This window comes from Dermacentor albipictus, chromosome 1 (genome assembly GCF_038994185.2).
Source record: "Dermacentor albipictus isolate Rhodes 1998 colony chromosome 1, USDA_Dalb.pri_finalv2, whole genome shotgun sequence".
In the NCBI taxonomy this organism is placed as follows: Eukaryota; Metazoa; Arthropoda; class Arachnida; order Ixodida; family Ixodidae; genus Dermacentor; species Dermacentor albipictus.
The window spans coordinates 289136936-289156770 of record NC_091821.1 but is presented as its reverse complement, the minus strand read 5'-3'; the positions used below and the strand labels follow the sequence as shown (position 1 = coordinate 289156770).

The 19835-nt window shown below is 46.3% G+C and overlaps 1 protein-coding gene and 1 long non-coding RNA gene across 3 annotated transcripts in view; one reads left to right on the top strand and one right to left on the bottom strand.

The window, feature by feature from the left end:
- Positions 1–19835, top strand: part of LOC139054444 (atrial natriuretic peptide-converting enzyme-like) — a 784429-nt gene that overhangs the window by 362493 nt on the left and 402101 nt on the right. The gene's annotated exons all lie outside the window — the stretch shown is intronic.
- Positions 1897–6029, bottom strand: LOC139057175 (uncharacterized). Its single transcript, XR_011512613.1, has 3 exons — positions 3142–6029; positions 2199–2310; positions 1897–1987 (listed from the first exon to the last, which is right to left on the bottom strand). It is a non-coding gene; the product is annotated as an uncharacterized lncRNA (long non-coding RNA).

Genomic DNA, 19835 nt, shown 5'->3' with positions numbered 1-19835 from the left:
TTCCTACATGCACATTTCTTTTTGTTCTTTCAGTGGCCACTAATGTGTCGCTCGCACTTGGTGCCCCACCTGCTCTCAATATGGATGTGGTCTGTTTTGTGGGAATCGCCAATTCGCAGCCACTTTTACAGGCATTTCCACCCATGTGGATATCAACTTCATACACTTCAAACCATGTAATCATGTATGATAGTCTCCGTTCACGCCAAATCATGTACAAAGAAGGCCACAAGCACACTTTACCAATGGCTGCAGCAGGAAAGGACAAACAGGGAGCACCAATCACAGTACATGTAAATAGGGAGTTTGTGTCACTGTGTGGACTGCAGGAGCAGGTGCTTACCTCGAGAGGCCGTTGGCCAATACAACTAATCAGGCTGCCACATCCCAGAAATGTAACACGGCAACCATGACCAAGTGGGACAACATTGAAGCAAGATTATGTAATCAAATCACTTCAGCATACTCTAACATAACGCTCAATCTATACATTGGCACTATGCATTGGCTACGATCTACATGACAACAGTGAGCATACACGCACACGGGCTGCTTGCGGCACATTCAACCGTCCGACTGTAGGCATAGCGCTTGCCTTCGTCGCACACTGCAGTCTGGTAACAAGCAACAACCAGCAGCACAAGCAGATTGGACAGTGTGTCCCACGTGTTTGCACCGACAGTCGGCGTTGAATATGAACAACTTGCATTGCGAAACAATCGGGTGACGCAAGCATCTGCTGCCACAGCCAACAGCGGCATGGAGTGCCCGGCATTTTAGCGTTACCGCCTTTCCAACCTGCATGTTTCTTTTTGTTCTTTTGCATGCCACTAATGTGTAACTCACACTTGGTCCGCCACATTCTCTATATATGGACATGGTCGGTTTTGTGGACATCACTATTTTGCAGGCCTTTCCACAAATGTGGATATCAACTTCACACACTTAGAACCATGTAATTATGTATGAGAGTCTCCGTTGACGCCAAATCATGGCTGAGGAAGGCCACAAGCAAAATTTGCACACGGCAGCAGCAGGAAAGGACGGAACAGGGAGCACCAACCACGGTGCGTGTAAATTCGCAGTATATGTCACTGTGCAGACTGTAGGAGCAGGTGCTTGCCTCGAGAGACTGTTTCTCAGTGCAACTGACCAGGCTCCCACATATGAGAAACGTAACACGGTGACAAATACCAAGTCGCACAGCGCCGAAACCATATTCTGCAATCAATCTCTTCAATGTAGCTTGCACAAAAACACAGGCTGTCGAGCAAGAATAGCAATCGTGAATGAGACTAGGGATTCAATATGGGAATGAGAAAGCTTGCATTCAAGAAAGAAGCCACTCTACCTTGCAAGCATTGAAAGCCAAAAACATTAACAAAAGTTAAATGCTACATAGCACACAGTGTAAAGGTTAATGCAAGACACACGCCAATGCCGCATCAGCTATTTCAGGAGAGGAATTGCACATGGCAACATACACTAGAAAGAACTGTTACACATATGTTATGCTACTAGACAGTGACTGGCATTAAGTATGTGCAAAGAATCGGTTGACCTTTAATGTTTGTATGAGGAATAGGAATGATCTCTAACAAAAGTGTGGAATGAAGAAGCGTGCATTCATTGAAACAAAATTATACTTGGCGAGAATTGGCAAGGCCAGGGAGCTCACTAAGGAAGGGCAAGCTGACAGAACACTCTTAGCCAGCGTCGTCTGTGCTTGTTCAGAGGTTGCAGGTACATCTGAAGACAAATAATTTTTGTTGTTGAGGTACCTGGATGACTCGGCCAATATCCGTGCTGGTGGAACGATGCCGTAGGCTCTTTTCACTCTTGAAACAGTCGTCCGTAGACTTGATATCTCATCTAAATAATTCTGGAATGGCTTTTTTGTTCGTGGTCTTGTGAATTCAGCTCCAGCCCCTTCCTGTTGGTGTAGATGGGGGCTCCCGTGATGACCAAGATGTACTTGGCACAGACTCTGTTGGGGCAGAACAATGGCACATGAGATACAGCAGAGATTATCCAAACTCATGTAGTGTTTTCTTTTATGTTCGAACTAATTATGCTGAACTGTAAACATGAACAAATGTTCATATCATCTGCTACAAACAAATGCCATGTATCTCAAGACTAGCAAGCCAATACAGCATATATCAGGCATATTTATTTCTGAACCAGGTGTTGTTTACCTTGTAGTAGCAGCCAAAGTCCACACAATGACCTTGTTGTAGCAGGCAGCAGCTTCTGTTTAGTGCATGGAGTGTGTTTCTTTATACTGGTGCCATCCTCATTACTGCATGTCTGGAACAGAAATTTTGACTGCATCAGAAATTGAATAAGCACAATTTTGCAATATAAAATGCGAAAAGGTGCGACATATACATTACAATGGTTTGTGACTACAGAACACATGCAAATGTACACTGTTTGTTCTAGGGTGCTTAAGCAGCATGGTAAAAAAATATGGTTACTCTCCGTAAAATTGATGTCTGCGTAACTACAATGCATGTCAACAGCTTAAGTATTATTAAGATCACAAGTAAGAACATTTGTGCGCTCGTTTATACACCAGAAGAGATCACACTGCTGATTTCACAAGCAAATAGATGAAAGACGTGAAGCTATTAGAATTGATGCATTCTTTTTGTGCATGAACGTGATGCACCGCTTCACTACTGCAAAAATAGATGTCCTGAGGTAAGCCAAACTGAACAGTAAGAACATTTGGAACCAACAGGTACGAAATATGGGTGAATTATCATGTGTGCAACTGTTTAATACTATAAATTTAGTACTTTAGCTTCAGTTTATCAAAAGGTTATTCGGTTCTGTGAACGAAAGAAGTTGCCGGCGGACTCGAAAAAAAATATATATTGATAAGGCAACTCAGTCACTTATGGCTACGGCTAAAACTAGATGAAAAATGTGACGTGCGTTCCGATATCGTTTCTCTTTCGTGAATGTGTGCATAATGATGGCCTCGCAACTGAAAGTTTATTTCGGAAACAGCAACGGAGGGTCCTGACTGCCCTTATGTAATGCAGCATCTAGTTCGTTAACTTACCTCCGCCTGTAAGTTAACGAGACGAATAAATTACATAGCGATTGAAGCAGTGATGTTAAACGACTCACCGGTATTGCTGTCCCCAGTCGCAGCAGGACCCGGCTCCCATTTCGATGCAGACGTGTTCCACATGGCTCACGACTGAAACCTAGCTTTCAGACTTACACCCCAAGTTAAATAACGCGAGATATCGAAGCGCAATAAACTGGTGTTAGCACAAAATAACCAACCAATGTACGAACCAAGGAATCCGTACCTGCCGTGCACGCGAACATACCGGTAAAAATTTTAAATCCAGGCCAGAGGTCACGTGGGAGGTCGATGATGCTGAACGCTATTTTGCGTTTAAAATGACAAAGAACAGCAAAGTTGGTAATGAAAAGTACAATGTAAAATTAGAAATTATAATTTTGTAGTCTTTATCATGCAATAAAAACGCTTCGTTTACTGTTGAAAAAAGTTTGTAGGTTAAAATTGCGATTACTACGGCGCCTCTAGCGGGAGATAATGCGCTCAACGGGGAACCTTTTTAATTGGCGTACTATGCCTGTTTCTTTAGCAGCGCCGCGCGTTCGATTTTTTTCGCCCTCTGTGGCCATTTGTTGAACTTGAGAGTGTGCTACCCCTGGGCAGGTGCCAGGCGAGTGAACGCGATCATACCCTTTCCCTCCTCCGGAGGGAGAACACACTTGGGATTGGCTCGCACCCAAGGCGGATTTAAAGTGGTGTCAAGGTAAATGTACCTGGTAGCGAAGCTTCCATAGGAGCCCATACGTTCAAAACATGGCGGTCCATCGCCGGTTCATGGGGCTTAGCGCCATCTGTATGTGGTGGGAACACTTCCGGCGGAAGAAAAAATAACGTGACGCCATGTCCGTTAAAAGCAGAAGTGACGTCATTTTGTTTTCGAAGGCGCGAAATTTGTTTTGTTGTTCTTCCTTTGGAGCTATATATTCAATCGCCCCGCCATCCGACTTGATGGGCGTTTCGAGCTTTCAGCGTGGAAAGCGATGCAGGAAAAGGCCCGCAGTACGGTTGTCGAAATCGCATCCCTGCACAGAACATATGCAACATACTTTCTTTGGAGGCCGACGAAAGCTTTAGGTGTAGACTGCTGATCCTATTGTCGACGGATGCCAAGTCCGTCGGCCAGCGCAGTCGCACGAAAACAACTACACAATTATCTGGCGGTCGTAACTCACTACTTTTGACTGAACAGATTAAGAAGCAGTGAAGCTACCCGCGTCACCAAATTCAGACAAACTTCGACAAGCAAGAAAGCACAAATTGTGAGGGGGGCGTATTTCAACAGGTGATACGAGTGCGCCTTTCTGTCCATTTCAAGACGTGCATTGCACTGCGAGCGATAGTGGCATCAACGCCCCCTGTAGCGATGGGCGCTCAAAAGAAATGCATTTATTAATAATTATACAATTAAACGTATTTTCTTAACTCATCACGAATATATAAAATTGACTAGGAATTTTATTTTCGTAGAATGAATCTAACTGTGTCTCGTTCGAATTAAAAAACGCGTTTTTCTTTCCCAATGTTTGTTCCCTCCAAACATAGTCGCGCTTCAATCGCTGCTCCCATAACCCCCCATGCTGATGTCGGTGACAATCTGTACTGAACCGCTTTTCGCCCGAAGCTTCGCGACCTATTTGGATCGACCTTGGTGGTGTCGAAGGCTGGGCCGAAAAGTGGTTTAGCGCGACTGCAGCACAACCAGAGGATGGGGGGCAAAACACTCATATAAAGAAATGATAAAGCTACAAAATTGGAATGTAATCTGCCAATAGAAAAGAAAAAATATATTAGCACCTTGTGTTATGAAAGAGGGAAGTCATTTTATTAAAACCTGGCAAATTTTGTATTTTTGCAACACTCTTGACCTCCCCCTATTCATGAGTGTGCGGTGCATTACAGCGCGTCTTTGCAGGCCTTGTTTCGATACCCTGCTAACCCGGCCACAGTGGCGGGAGCTCACGAAGCGATTTCTTATCGCCAGCTGTCTGCGATGGCGCGCCTGGTAAAGCGTATAAATTTAGCTCGCCGGTCTCAAAATGCTCCTTTTGCGAAGTTTTCGTCGTCCTTGCACGTCGCTTCTTTGTCACCGTTCGGTAAGATTTGCAGCCCACTGCACCGCTGCGGCAGTTTTCTCGGTTTTGTCGTTTCCTTCGGCGTGCGGCCAGTGCGAAGTCTTTTTCCGTCTTTGCACGCATCGCGCTCTTCTTTTGAAGCGCTTAGCGCTTCATTTGAAGATGAGCTTGCGGCATGTGAAGAAACGATGCTCCGTGGTACACTGCGACAGCGTGGATAGTACCATTGGTGTCACGCTACACCGATTCCGGCTGGACTTTTATCTGGCTATATTGTAGCGTACAGTACACTGATTACATGCTTTACTGCCCCGCGAATGTCCTTGCACTTCACTGTACGCTGTACTTCATGTGTACTTTTGTTGACGTAAAATTACTTCAAATTGATCCGGCTAACGACTAGAAGAAGTACTCTGGAGATGGTACGCCGGCTCAATGTATGGTATTTGCTCCCACGTTGAGCACGTTTGAGGGTGCTAAAGCTGGATTTAACATTGCCTTGCAGATGTAAACGCACCTGCTATATTCTTTCAGCTGAAGAAATTAAATGTGAAGAATAATCCCAGTGTGCGCTATGGTCTGTGTTGATGCGCCTACTTATGTCATGTTATGTTTGCTTCAATTGAAGCTGTCGTAGCATTGTTTTCTATACTTTTCAATTTCCTAACTGACAACGTTCGTGGCACTTCAGGGCTTTTTCCTATCTGCACTGTGACTATTGAGATGATTAGCCAACTTAAACAATACTGCTTGTGCTGCCTGTGACATGTATTTTTTGTTTGTGTGCCAAGGGTGTGCTTTGTGACTGTATTTGTTTGGTTGCTGCAATAAACAATGAATATGAAACTATGAAAACCATACTTGCCGTATACTCTATTGCGAACTGTGCACTTGAGCCAGTGCTTTATGCATCATACCTTGCTGTACTCAAAAGCTCTCAAGAGTACTAGCACCAGTATTTGTACTACAAATCATGCATGCTTCGCCAGTGTCTGGAAGTGTTGCTGCCTTTCTATGCTGCCCCTCCTTTACCAGTCACTTTCATTGCGTTCCCAAATTGCACATTAACAAGGCCATAACTAGCAGGAACTCGAGCACATTTGACTGGCAAAGGTTGGGGCGCGCTGAAAGGCAGCGACCTTCGAGAGGTACGGGCTCGAAAACGCGGATTCTACAGAAAGACCGCTTTATAATTCGCGCCAAAAGCATACGTATGCGTGACGTCATTCTACGTCACGTTTGCGTAGTTTGCCCCCCAAAATCCAGGGGGCGCTGGAGTGCCCACGAGCCGCCATTTTTTGGACCAATGGGCGTCTATGGAGCCTTCGCTACCAGTACATCTACCTTGTCGCACCTTGAACTGCGTCTACCTGTTCTGAAGTGGCTAAATCGGTGAGCGTGGTGGTCTCGCAACCCGGAGGTTGGTGGTTCGAACCCGTATTCCGACAAGCCATTTTTTTTCTCGCGCGGCTTGAGCTTTTCGTACGGCAACACCACCACCGACGCCGACACGAGTGACACAATGGAAGCTTCGCCTGAAAATTCTACAGAAACTATCGACGATGATTGTTAATGTAAGCGAATACAAGGAAGTAATCTACGAGCGTGGTGTTGGGCAACCCCAACTCGGTTGCCCAACACCAGGCGCCCTTTTATTGTGACCACGCTCCAGCCGTCGCCGGGGTGTTCCGTTCAAGGGTCCAAGGGCGATGACATCGTCGCCGCATGTCGTGTGCTGTGCGCGCAAGTGAAAATACGCCAGGGAAGCCGATAATCGCCGCTCAATCTGAAGCGCTTGCGAAGGACGAAAGCGACGCGCGCAGTCCCTTGATTCCCCCACTGTCTCAACTTTGCGGCCGCAGCGTGCTCTCCTCGTCCCCACGGGAAGCGCTCTTGCGCCCGTTTTTCTAAAGCCCCTCAATTTTCCAAAAGTAGCGCCATTCTTAGATCTTTCCGCCACCCCGCTCACCCCGGCGCTTCCTCCTCCACTCCTCCTGTCGCCCCAGCCTCCTCCGCTCCCCCATTGGCCAATCTGTGTCACGTGAAAGCAGGCCCCGCGCTTTTGTATATTTTTTTTTCTTTCTGGCGCAGAGCAGGCGCCGCGCTTTTGTATATCTTTTCTTTCCAGCGCGCTGCGACCCCCATTCTTGGGCCTGCGCGACAAAAGTACGGCAGGCGGTTTGAAGGAGCGCGGTAGTTTTATACAATGTGTTAGGGCCGAGTGCTTAATTGCGATGCCGTGCTGCTGCGCCTACGGTTGCCACAACAGACCCAGTGACGGCAAAAAGCTTTTTGCTTTACCATCCGCCGGGCGCAACGCAAAACGAAGAAAAGTGTGGATTCACAAGATCGGGCGGGCTGACTTCGAGCAAATGGCAAAGAACGCGCGGCTTTGTGAAGTAAGTGCCAAGGCTCCTCCAACCTCTTCTTTTGACGCCCGTGTCAAAACGGGCCCGTGTCCAGTGCATTGGGGGCGCGTTAAAGAACCCCAGCTGGAAAAAAATTAATCCGGAGCCCCCATTATGGCGTGCCTTATGAGATCGTGGTGTTGGGATGTAAAACCCAAGAATCAACTTTTTTTCTGTCTTGTGTCCCTTGACTGTTCCAGTTAACGCAACACTGCTTCCACAAAACACTGCAACACAAAAGTGTTGCTGGTGCCAATGAGGGGAGGGGGATAATTATTTTCTGAACCTCTTTCCAGTTGTCCCATCAAGTTCCTTCTTTTTTTTCTATCAAATTCTAACCATTTGCACTGTAATAAATAAATAACGATTTCATATGCTGGTACGTTGTTCAAATTATCTATACCGCCTATGTGTGAAAACGTTGCTCATGGCCACCACAAACTGTGCATGAGCTACGTACATCTGTAAAAGGCGCGGAACAGAAACGGCCCTGCTGCCAGGCATTGCTGACCACAGACAGTCGGAATCTCTCACGCGCCGGCCGAACAAAAGCATCCTGCAGGTACGTAAATTAACCTACGAAACCACGTGCACATACTTTCACGCTGTCAAAACCTGAAACTCTGGTAATTACTCGCGTGTCTGAGCACACCGCGTGCTTGTGTCGTGTTTCAGCAACACGAACTTTCAACGTGCGCGCGCTTTACGCCTTAAATACGCCTTGAATAATGGTGCTTTTGTCTATTTCTTCCGCAAATCCGTCACGACATTCTTAAGGCCAGTTACCGACTGACAAAGGAAGATCTAGATTGAAAAAACTGCTCCGCAGGACTCGAACGAACTTTTCCGCGGATTTCCTCCCGTAGCGTGTTAGCCGTCTGCTACGGCAGGCCCACCACCGGCGGCGCCACCGTCGAGGCCGCGCCGAGCGGAGGAGGAGAGAAGTGAATGGCGCTACTTTGGGAGATTGAGGGGTTTTACGTTTTTCTGCTCGGCGATTGGTCTCCCTGCCGTTGCCATGGGAAATGCGAGGGTCTTGCGTGTTGCTTGTGTTTTTCTTTTTCGTCCGCGTCATTAGAGAGTTTAAGCCCAGCGGGTTTACGGCCAGCGGAGCGGAGCGGTCTCCACCGTTGCGCCAGCGGAGCGGCTCGCGAAAAAAGAATTTTAGCCCAGCGGATCACCCGCTCGAGCGGGGTAAAGAGCGGGGCGTTCTGCTGCCCCACCTAGTGGTTCGAATAGAAGTTACTGCGAAATGAAATTGAACTACGCTTGCTTTTATTATGCAAGAAATGTTGAATAAAGATATATCACATGTTCTCAGTGCATTATTTGTTAATAATGTACTGAGTACTAATGTACGGGTCAGCGCGGCAGTCGCCGTCTTCGATGCAGAACTGCCGGCGTTCATGTTCGCGGCTGCCGTCTTGCATTTCCCATACACGCCCGCGCGCCCTTACGCACGCTCGCGCGCTGCGTATACCCTCCGCTGGGGAGTGCTTTCCAGCGGGCGTAAACGCTGCTCCGTAAAACCGCTGGCCGCCTCAGCGTGGTGCGCATGCGCAGTCGCGTCTCCGCTCGCCCGCTCCGCTCCGCTCCGCTCCGCTGGCCGTAAACCCGCTGGGCTAAAACTCTCTATTTACTCCTACGCTCGGCTGCCTCGGCGCTTCAGCTTGGCGTAGCGAACGTTGTACGCTGTTTCCTGCTCTCTGTGCTAGCGCTATGCCGTGCTGTTGCGCATATAAGTGCAGCAAGAAGCCTGAAGATGGTTGTGCAGTTTTTATGATACCGCAAGGACACGCGACGGCTTGCTCAGGAAGCAGCGGCTGCATACCATTCGCCGAAAGAACTTTGTTCCGACAAAGAACAGTGTTTCTGCAAGGGGAGGCGTCTTTCTTATTGCTCGTATCAAAGCATCCCCTGAAGCTGCATTTTTTTTTATTCTTCCGGCCTGGTCACCAGCGTTTTTGCTGGGGCGATTTGTACGCTGCGTAAAATGGGGTTGTCCTCAGTCTGCTGGCACTCCATCACCTCGCACGTCGCCAACTGTTGTGGTTCAGTCGGAAATGCAGCACTGTAGATTCTGCTTTCCGCTGTGAACATTTATGTGCGAAGATACAGACTCTCGATCGCACTTTTCGCTATTGTTAGGATCCGCGCTGCCTCTTTTAGTGAAAATTGATATAGCGGCTTGTAGAGCAGCTATTATTTATAACTTACGTCGATGTGTGCGTCGCTCATACAACGAATGGGTGCCCTAAAAAATTAGTTGCAAGTATACCAGTGGTACTGCAGGTGATGAGCGCTAGCTAGTCCACATTGCGTTCTTTTTATGGTGATAGCCTTTAGTTATCTGTTTCAAGGTCTTCTTGGGAACAGAAATATCACGTGATCCACGAAGGCCAGAAGCGACCCAAAGCAAATCTAGCCGTGTATAAGAGAATAATGATTAGCCGAGTTAATTCATGATTCACTAGTGATTGAATTAAGGTCGAATATGGAGGCCTTCGGTTGATTAGGGTGAATTAAGGTGAATTAGGGTGTATTAAGACGAATTCATCATCATGATCATCATCAGCCTGGTTACGCCCACTGCAGGGCAAAGGCCCCTCCCATACTTCTCAAACTACACCGGTCATTAAGCATTAAGGTGGAATTAAGGTGCATGACCAAGGATTTGGGTGCAATAGGGAGGATTAGGGTGAATGAAGGAAGATTAAGGTGCATTAGGGTGGATTAAGGTGAATTAGGGTCCACGAAATAGTATTAAGGCCGATTAAGGTGGACTAAGGTTAATTAGTGTGTATAAAGGAGGGTTAAGGTGCATGAGCAAGGATTAAGACGTATTAAGCAGGGTTGGATGGATAAAGGTGGATGAAAGATCAAAGTCGATTAGGGTGTATTAAAAGGATTAAGGTTGATTAAGGTGCACGAACAAGGATTAAGGTGTAACAAGGAGGATTATGGTGGATTAACGTGCGTTAAGAAAGATCAAGGTGTATTAAGACCGATTAGGTTAATGAAGGAGTATGTCACGGTGCGGCATTATTCGATTTGCCAAAGCACCGATCAAAGGTCGTGGAAATAGGGACCGGCAAGCAAGACAGTTATTGCCGGCGAGTCGGGGCCGGAAGAATTCGAAGGCAGGTTTAGAGATTATTGTCTTTTTGTTGTCGACGCCACCGTGATGTCGCGACAACTTTTTATAGGGACCCCTGCCAGTGGCGTAGCCAGAAATTTCGTTCGAGCTCACGTTGCAGCTTGGCCTTAAGAGGAAGCTTTATCTCGGATGCTCCTGTCTAAATACATGTAGACGGTGAATTACTTTTTCTAGGCAACCACTGCACAAAATTTGATGAGGTTTGTCGCATTTAAAAGAAAAACTTAAATTCTGCTGTCTTCTGGTTTGGAATTTTTCATTTAGAGTGTCACTTTTGTATTAAAAATTGGCCCAAATCTGATATTTTCAGAAATCAAAACTATCACGTTTAAAACTCTGTAACTCAACAATGAAAAATACTATCACAATTCAGTGAATCGCATCTAATAGCACATCTACAGCGGACAAAATTGATATGTCACAAATTATTCTCAAAGAATTTAGCATTATCGAAATACGGATTTTACAGAACCATTGTGCACCACGTAACTAATTCAAGTAAGATACAAATTGACATAAGGAATTTGTCCGCTTTGACTCTTATAATAGATGCCGTTTGAAGAACCGCGATATCTGTTTTTGATGAAGAGCCTTTAGTTTGTAAACGTCGTCCTATTTTTTTCGCACTTTCAAATTTTTCAAAATACTTTAAACAAAATACAGGCCCTAAATCGAAGTTCCGCTTCCAACACATACTAGAAGTTAACTTTCTCAAATTCAACAAATTACTTTAAAAGTGATCCAGGGGTTCTCTCAGAAGGGCGTTTCTGCGTTTTACATGTATTTGAATAGGCCGCGTCGGAGTCGGGCCCGAGCTAAAGCTTCGCCTTAAACAATTTGTCGAGAGATCAAATACATGAATAATTACTGCATTGCCATTGCCAAAGATGCTGCAAACGAATTCTTGAACGCTACGCACTGTACAAACAAGTATTATATATATTTTTTAATAAAAAGATATACTCGTATGTGCCAGAAATAGTGTTCAAAATAACTTATATCAATGCTTCCATGTTTTTGTCTATTTAATAAGTAAAGAAAGTATCACACGATCCTTAGAACTATATCAGTTCGAAGCCAGCAAAGAAGTGCATGCCAAAAATGTAAAGGCCATAAATGAACAAGTTGAGGACAAATATGTTAATTAAACTTTGTCATTGAACAACCTTATTTACATTTTTGTACATATGCAACGGCCAATGAAAAATCTCAGTGGCGCTGTCATTTATTCCAATGTATTACGCACGGACAGCTGTCACCGGTCGTGTATCGCTATATAAAGCCGTTCTGCAAAATATACCAGGGCGAGCCAGATGAAAGTGAGCCAATGCAAATATATGACAAATGGGGTACTTAATTTAAAAACAGTCTTCATTAACATTTACACATTTTTCCCGTTGACTAACAAGTCGGGTGCTTCCTGCCTCATAAAACTCCTTAGGTTGCTGCTTCAAGAAATCTGCAACTGATTCTTTCACGTCATCGTCCGACACGAATCTGTTTGTCTTAAGCTGTACGTTTTTTTTTCATTTGCCCCAAAAGGTGGAAGTCGCAAGGCGACAGGTGTTAGCTATATGGCGGATGTTGCAGCGTTTCCCACTTGAACTCTGCCAGTTTTGTGTTAACCGCATCAGCGACGTGGGGACGGGCATTGTGAAAGAATTGAAAATTAAATTGTGGGGTTTTACGTGTCAAAACCACTTTCTGATTATGAGGCGCGCCGTAGTAGAGGACTCCGGAAAATTCGACCGCCTGGGTTCTTTAGGTGCACCTAAACCTAAGTAAACGGGTGTTTTCGCATTTCGCCCCCATCGAAATGCGGCCGCCGTGGCCGGGATTCGATTCCGCGACCTCGTGCTCAGCATCCCAACAGCATAGCCAGGTCGTGGAACGTGATGGCCCCATTCTTCCATTTTCCACGTCGACACGCAGCCGATCTGGCGTTTCACAATATCGGAAACGATTGATAGTCTCTCCGGCTTTAGAAAATTCTATCAGTAATGACCCCTGACGATCGCAAAAAAGTAGTATACAACACCTTTCCGGCGAAAATGACGGCCTTTGCTTTCTAGGTGGCGGTGAATTCGAATGTTTCCACTGTAAGCTTTGCCGTCATGTTTCAGGCTCGCAGTAGTGGCACCATGGTTCGTCCCCGATCACATTTGCAGACAAGAAGTCATCACCGTCATTGTGATACCGGATCAGATGAGTCAAGGCAGCGCAGAACCTTCTTCTGGCGGTGGTTTAAAATCTTGGGCATTCATTGCGCACACAAGAGCCGATGACCGAGATGTTCACGAATTATGGTGTGAAATCGAACCGCGACTGATGTTCACATGATGTTTTTTCTTTATTTATTTACTCTCATACCCACAGCGCCATTTAGGCATTACAGTGGGGGGGTTACATACATCAATGTAAACAACTTATGGCATCGAATAAACAGCATTAAACTATACAATACAATGAAAGAGAAAAAGAGAAATAAGAAACCGCAACAATGACATGACAAAAATGGTAAATCAGGATATCAATGTACAGCACGCAGGAAACAGCATCATACAATTAAGTAATAAAGTACTATATAATGATAGCAAACTCTGCAATTACTGTATATTGTAAAATAAAGAAGAAAATTTCAAAGAGCATTTGCAAAATGTTTATTATTACGTATACTAACTACGGCAGCAGGCAGTCGATTCCATTCTAAAATGGTTTTGGGGAAAAAGGTGCTCTTGAAAAGTTCTACAAGTGCATTCCCTAACCTTGAGCTCGTGATCTGTTCGTCTGGATATATAATGTGGCTGAAGAATATACTTATTACGGTCTATTCCAATTTGGCCATAAAATATATTGTGAAAAAGTTTCACGCGTAATGCCTGCCTTCTCTTTTCTAAGGTGTCCCATTTTAATGTTTGTTTTGCGCTAGTAATACTAAGGTTCCTGTCATAGTTGCCGATTACGTACCGTGCTGCTATATTCTGAACTCTCTCAAGTTTATCTCGGTCGGTACACGTAGGAGGGTCCCATACGGTACATCCATATTCTAAAATGGGTCTAACATAGCTTTTGTACAGAAGATCCCCAGCCTGCTGGGGAAAGAGTTTTGTATTGCGCCGTAGAAATCCTAACACTTTTCATGCCTTTGCTGTAATGAAATCAACATGCCTGTGCCAACATATGGACGGTGTGAGGAATACACCCAAGTACTTGTACTCGGAAACAATCTGCAATGGGGAACCGGATAGATAATATACGGCCTCTGGCATACACTTTTTAGTAAAGCGCATGTGGGCAGTTTTCTGTGTGTTTATTTGCATATGTGGCTCTCTGCACCAGTTCTGTAGTTTAACTAAATCATTTTGAAAAATAACAGTATGGGCAATGCTTGTAATTTCCCTATATATTATCAGATCATCAGCAAACAATCTTACGGAAGAAACAATAGTGTTGGGAAGGTCATTTATAAATATTAGGAAAAGTAATGGGCCCAATACCGAGCCCTGGGGGACGCCAGACGTTACGCGGGCCGCACTAGATTCTGCGCCATTTACCACTACATGCTGAAACCGCAAAGAAAGGTATTCCTGAATCCATGCAAATACTTGTTCATTGATATTAAACCAGCGCAGTTTACATACAAGGAATTTGTGATCCACCAGGTCAAAAGCTTTTCTAAAATCTACAAACACCGAGTCAACACAAGAACGAGCATCCAGTGCACCACAAACTTCATGAACGAATTCTGTTAATTGAGTTGTACAGGAAAGCCCTTGCCTGAAACCATGCTGTTTCTGATTCAGGAGGTTATGATAGGTAATGTGTGTCATTATGTTACTGCACAAGACGTGCTCTAATACTTTACAGACAATACTTGTTAGAGATATCGGTCTGTAATTCCCGACCAGTTCGCGAGGCCCCGATTTATACACTGGCACAACGCACGCCATCTTCCATTCATTAGGTAGGACCCCGGTGTTCAATCACTTCGAGTACAGTATCTTAAGAAAGGGAGGGATGAACGACGCACACAGTGTGAGAAAAGCGCCCGTCAATCCATCAGGCCCCCCTGCTTTACTGGAGTCTATACGTTCAAGAAGAGACCGTATTCCAGTTTCATCAATAATTATATCATCCATGTTTTCGATGACCTCATTAGTAGACGGATGCGGAATTGCGCTCGAGGCACTGGGTGAGAAAATGGAAGCAAAAAACTTGTTGAAGCAGTTGGCTTTTTCTAAGCTATTTTCTATTTCCACTCCGTCATGCTGAAGTGATGGAATACATACTTTGTCTTTTTTGTTATATTTCACAAGACTCCAGAATAGCGTTTTTGTAGTTTGAAATCGAGAAGGCAAAGCACCAAAGAATTCCTGTTTTGCCTGGTGGATTTTTGTTTATCCTCCGTTCTTGTCTCATCAGCTCATCAACTTTTGCACTTGTGTTGGGGGTGATTGCACATTAGCTTTGGCCCGGTCTTCGATCGTCTTTGCAACTTTCACGTCCTTTTTCAACCGTTTGCTCCAATGCTTCACAGTGGCCAATTAAATGCAATGTTCAACGTACACGGCAGCCATACGGCGAATAATTTCCTTTAGGGAAACACCTTCAGCTGTCAAAACATTCACGGCACCCGGCTGCTCAACTTCTTAAGTGTCCATTACGTCACGCCACCATGTTCAATCCGGTGTATGAGAGCATTAAAGAACATTTACCCTCACATCTGCGTGTCACTTTTGTAAATGATAGATGCCTGTGTGCTACGCGCATGCCTCGCAGATATTGAACCGAGCCATTGCGCAGGGTGGGTAGGCTCACTTTCATTTAACTCGCCCCCGTTCATTAGAAATGCGAAGATACAATGGAATATACAAATGCTTGATAAAAGGCAAAAAGTGTCACTGGAAAGAAAGCTCACATCACGTATACACAAAACCTCGCAACAAGATATTTAAATATACGTATAAGTCTCCAATAAGTCTACGTATCTAAGAAATAGTCACTCTACATAATGCATCAAACAAGGAAAATAAACATGTAGCGCAATCACAGATTCACAGAACCCTAGATCCCGCCCACATTCCATCCACTCCATCCATGCTTTTCTGCTTTCCGCACGCAAGACGGAGCCACCATCGTCGGCTCACCCATTCCACCCCCCTACTCTTTCACTCGCACATACAGCATGCGGCGCGCGCTCACGACGTTATTGCCCCGAGACTTCATACGAAACATGAGGGTGACGGCGGCAGCAGGAATGCGCCTGGAGTCTTGATATAATTGCTATCACAATAATATAATAATAGTATCCGGCAACTGAAACGTACCGTGGCCGATTACTTTCCGCAAAAGAAGTAACAAAGTGTCACCATGCGACAATTCGCTGCGCCGCAACAATGTATTTTTTTTCCTTTTGTGGGGTGGCGGCACCAAAATGAAAAAAAAAACGCAAAGGAGAGTATGCTGGCCACAATCCAATGCCTACTTTGGGCACCTAATGTGGCTACCGAATGAATATCGAAGAAAACGTGAGATGCTTGGTCCACCGAGAACCATACGCATAGTGCTCGGTATTTCACACCGGCGAGACAAGACTTTCCGGAGAGGTTGCGCTCAAGCGAACACGGTGTAATCCGTCAAGTCTTCACAGTGATGGCGGTGAGCGATCATTGTTTCTTTTTCACGTCTGCTAGCCAGAAGGCGTGGCTAGCAGACGATTGTAATTTTTTTTATTCTCGCTACCCTACCCTACCCGCGGGCTGCCAGAGCCAGCCAGGCGCTCTGGCTGGCTCTGGCAGCCCGCGGGTAGGGTAGCGAGAATAAAAAAAAATTAAGAGGCTCAATGTGTCCTCACGAATAAAAGTCAAAGTAGAAAAATAAATAAGAACGTAGTTACCCTGGCTGGCTTTAGTGTCTTGACATGAATGCTTTGGCGTAGGCGAAAAAAAATATTGATATTTTTATGCGATATGACGGCACAAATGAACCACCACAACGTTTTGTCTCATCGTATCTCACTGCGTGTTTTGTCAACTTGTCTGACAGTGTGTTGATTTGGCTTGTCTCGTTGTATGTTCCGACCTAAGACTTTAAAAAAAGTCAATGCACATTTGGCGTAAAATGTTTATAACAACATTAAGCCCACAAAGTTCCAGAATTGAAAATCGAAAGCACGGCTTTGGAAATACCCATGCACATGTCGTAGTAAATGTTTAATAGAACTTTATACCCATAAAGTGTCAGAATTGAAATCCAAGCGCTCCCGATTCCGCGGCCTCAGCGAGATGCCGCGACGAGCCCGCCTGCCCCGCCTTTGGAACTTTGTCCTCGCAAGGAGGTCCTTGCGTTACGATATGTGACTCCCAATGCATGGGCGTTGCCGCGAAATCCAGCCTGATCTCGCAATGTTCGCGCTAAAATGTTTTTTTCGAGCGTGAAAAGGACATTCTAGACAAAATCGAGCATGATTTCCGGCGCCGGGGGTTGTTTTGGCCGGCGGCGCATGGATAGTACGAAAAAAATTTCGGGGGGGAGGGGGGCTGAAGCGCCATAAGATCCCCCCCCCCCTGGCTACGCCCCTGACCCCTGCGTATTCTCTTCCCCGCGCGTGCATTGAGACGCTTAGTAAGAAGGCGTTGGTGCCAGTACTCCGAAATATGAGGTGTGTCTGTGCAATCCTGTGTCCACGAATTGCTGACAACCTATGTGGTGCCTCTGTGCAATCCTGTGTCCACGAATTGCTGACAACGTATGTGGTGCCTCTGTGCAATCCTGTGTGCACGAATTGCTGACAACGTATGTGTGCCGACAGCGCCGTATGGCCGGCCATGGTCGTTCCTCTTGCGTTTGTGAATGAACAATAGAGGCTCACCACGGACTCATGGGTGTGCGTGTGTGGTGCAATACAAGTGCGCGACCTCTAAGTGCAGGGGGTAATCACCCGTTCCCTCGCCCCTAATTAAAAGAGGCGTGGCCAAGACATTGGCAGGAGCTGGGATCCAATTGGGTGAACTTGATTGGATCGTCACCAATATCTGCCGTTCCCCAACACAGGGAACTAAGGAAAGGAGAAGTTATTTAAATGCAGATCTTAGACCGAGCTAGGCAGTCCAGAAGCTGAGCCTACAATCAGCTGAAAAGCGTCAAGGAGCTGGTGCTGTCCAGTATCGCCTGGGCCGCCTAGCAGCGTCTGAACGGCGACTTACTAGTTGGCGTAAGAGACGACAAACCAACCTCTTCAACGAAGCTCACGGTAGTTCCCCTCAAGGTAACTCAGCCTGCGCGAGGGAAGACGTCAGACCTAGACTCCTGGGAAACCCAGCCCAGCAATCGCGTCCACTGGAATGAGATCGGCTTGCCAGCATTCTTCGGGAAAGCTCTGCCGTCGACTACACGCTGTATGGATTTGCTGCAGCTGCGCGGCCATGTGTATGCCATCATTTTCTTTCTATTGAACTCTGTTTAATTGACCACCGTTAAGTGTGTTTTGTGTAGTGTTACTTTCTATATTTACTGTTAACTGTTCGTTGTATTTCGTTTGTATTTATCATTGATCTAGTGCATGTGTGTTAGTGTTCTTGTGTTTTTTGTTTCTTTTAATCTTTGTATCTTTGTCAGTTGATAAATACTTTTTTTTCTGTCTTTCTCCCGGCTCTGACTCCTTCGCTGTGTTCGCATGAGTACGGAACGACCAACCGGCTTGTTTACCCCGTCGACGACTTCGCGCCGACGGCGAACGGGTGACAAGCCGTGACATTCAACTGGCGTCCGCAGACAGGACGTTCCGTACAAAAGCAGCATAGTGAACGAAGAACGAGAATCGTGGAAATTGATCAATTAGTGCTACTGTAATATGACGATTTATTATAAGGCACTAGGCACAGTCAAGTTGCACTGGTAGTAGACGAACGCTGATCGTCCGCACAGCCGACACAAGAGCGCCTTCTTCGTCTTCCTCTTCACCACAATGGCCCCCAGAAGAGAAGAGGAGCCATCCTGGTGACTTACGGCATAGGTAGGATGAGGGGATCATAGTACGGCTTAAGTCGGCTTACATGAACCGTGTCACGCCAGCGATGCCTAAGGTCGGGTGAAGGCGCCACAGGTTCTACAACAACGTAGGTGACAGCGGAGGTACGGCAGGGGCCATCATAGCGTGCAAGGAGTTTGGTTGAAAGGCCAGGGCTGTGAGGCGGGACCCACAACCAAACAAGTGAACCAGTCGGGAAAACTGGTATAAGCGCGCCACTGCAGGTCACGCTGCAGCTTTTGACGGTCTTGAGCAGCGGTCGTAAGGGTTTGCGCGAGCTGCCTACAGTCCTCGGCGTATTTGGCGGCTTCAGAAACATGCGTGCATTCGGAAGCGTTGGGTCGGTATGGGAGCAGTGTGTCCGTAGTACACGGAGGCTCTCGTCCATACAGAAGAAAAAAGGGCGAAAAGCCAGTGGTAGCTTGTGGGGGCGTATTATAGGCATACGTGACGAACGGCAAAACAGTGTCCCAGTTACTGTAATCTGAGGCGACGTACATAATCAACATGTCACCGAGTGTGCGGTTGAACCTCTCTGTCAAGCCGTTCGTTTGCGGGTGGTAGGCTGTAGACTTGCAGTGAACGATGCTGCATGCAGCGAGGAGGGCTTAGATTACTTCGGACAAGAAGACACGTCCCCTGTCGCTGAGCAGTTCGCGTGGTGTGCCATGTCGAAGAAAGAAGGTCCGCAAGATGAAGAATGCAACTTCGCGCGCAGATGCTGCCGGAAGTGCGGCAGTCTCGGCGTAGCGCGTAAAGTGGTCGACACCTACAATTATCCATCGGTTACCCGAGGAGCTGCAGGGAAGTGGCCCGTATAGGTCTATAGCGACGCGAACGAAGGGCCGAGCCGGGCAGGGCAGCGGCTGTAGCTCACCAGGAGGGCGGGGTGGAAATTTACGCCGTTGGCACGCTGTGCAAGCGCGTACGTACTGGCGCACGAAGTGATACATGCCGTGCCAGTAGAAACGCTGCCTTAGCCGAGTATACGTTTTCAGAACACCGGCGTGACCATTATGAGGAGCAGCATGAAAATAAGCGCATATGTCAGAACGCATGTGTCGTG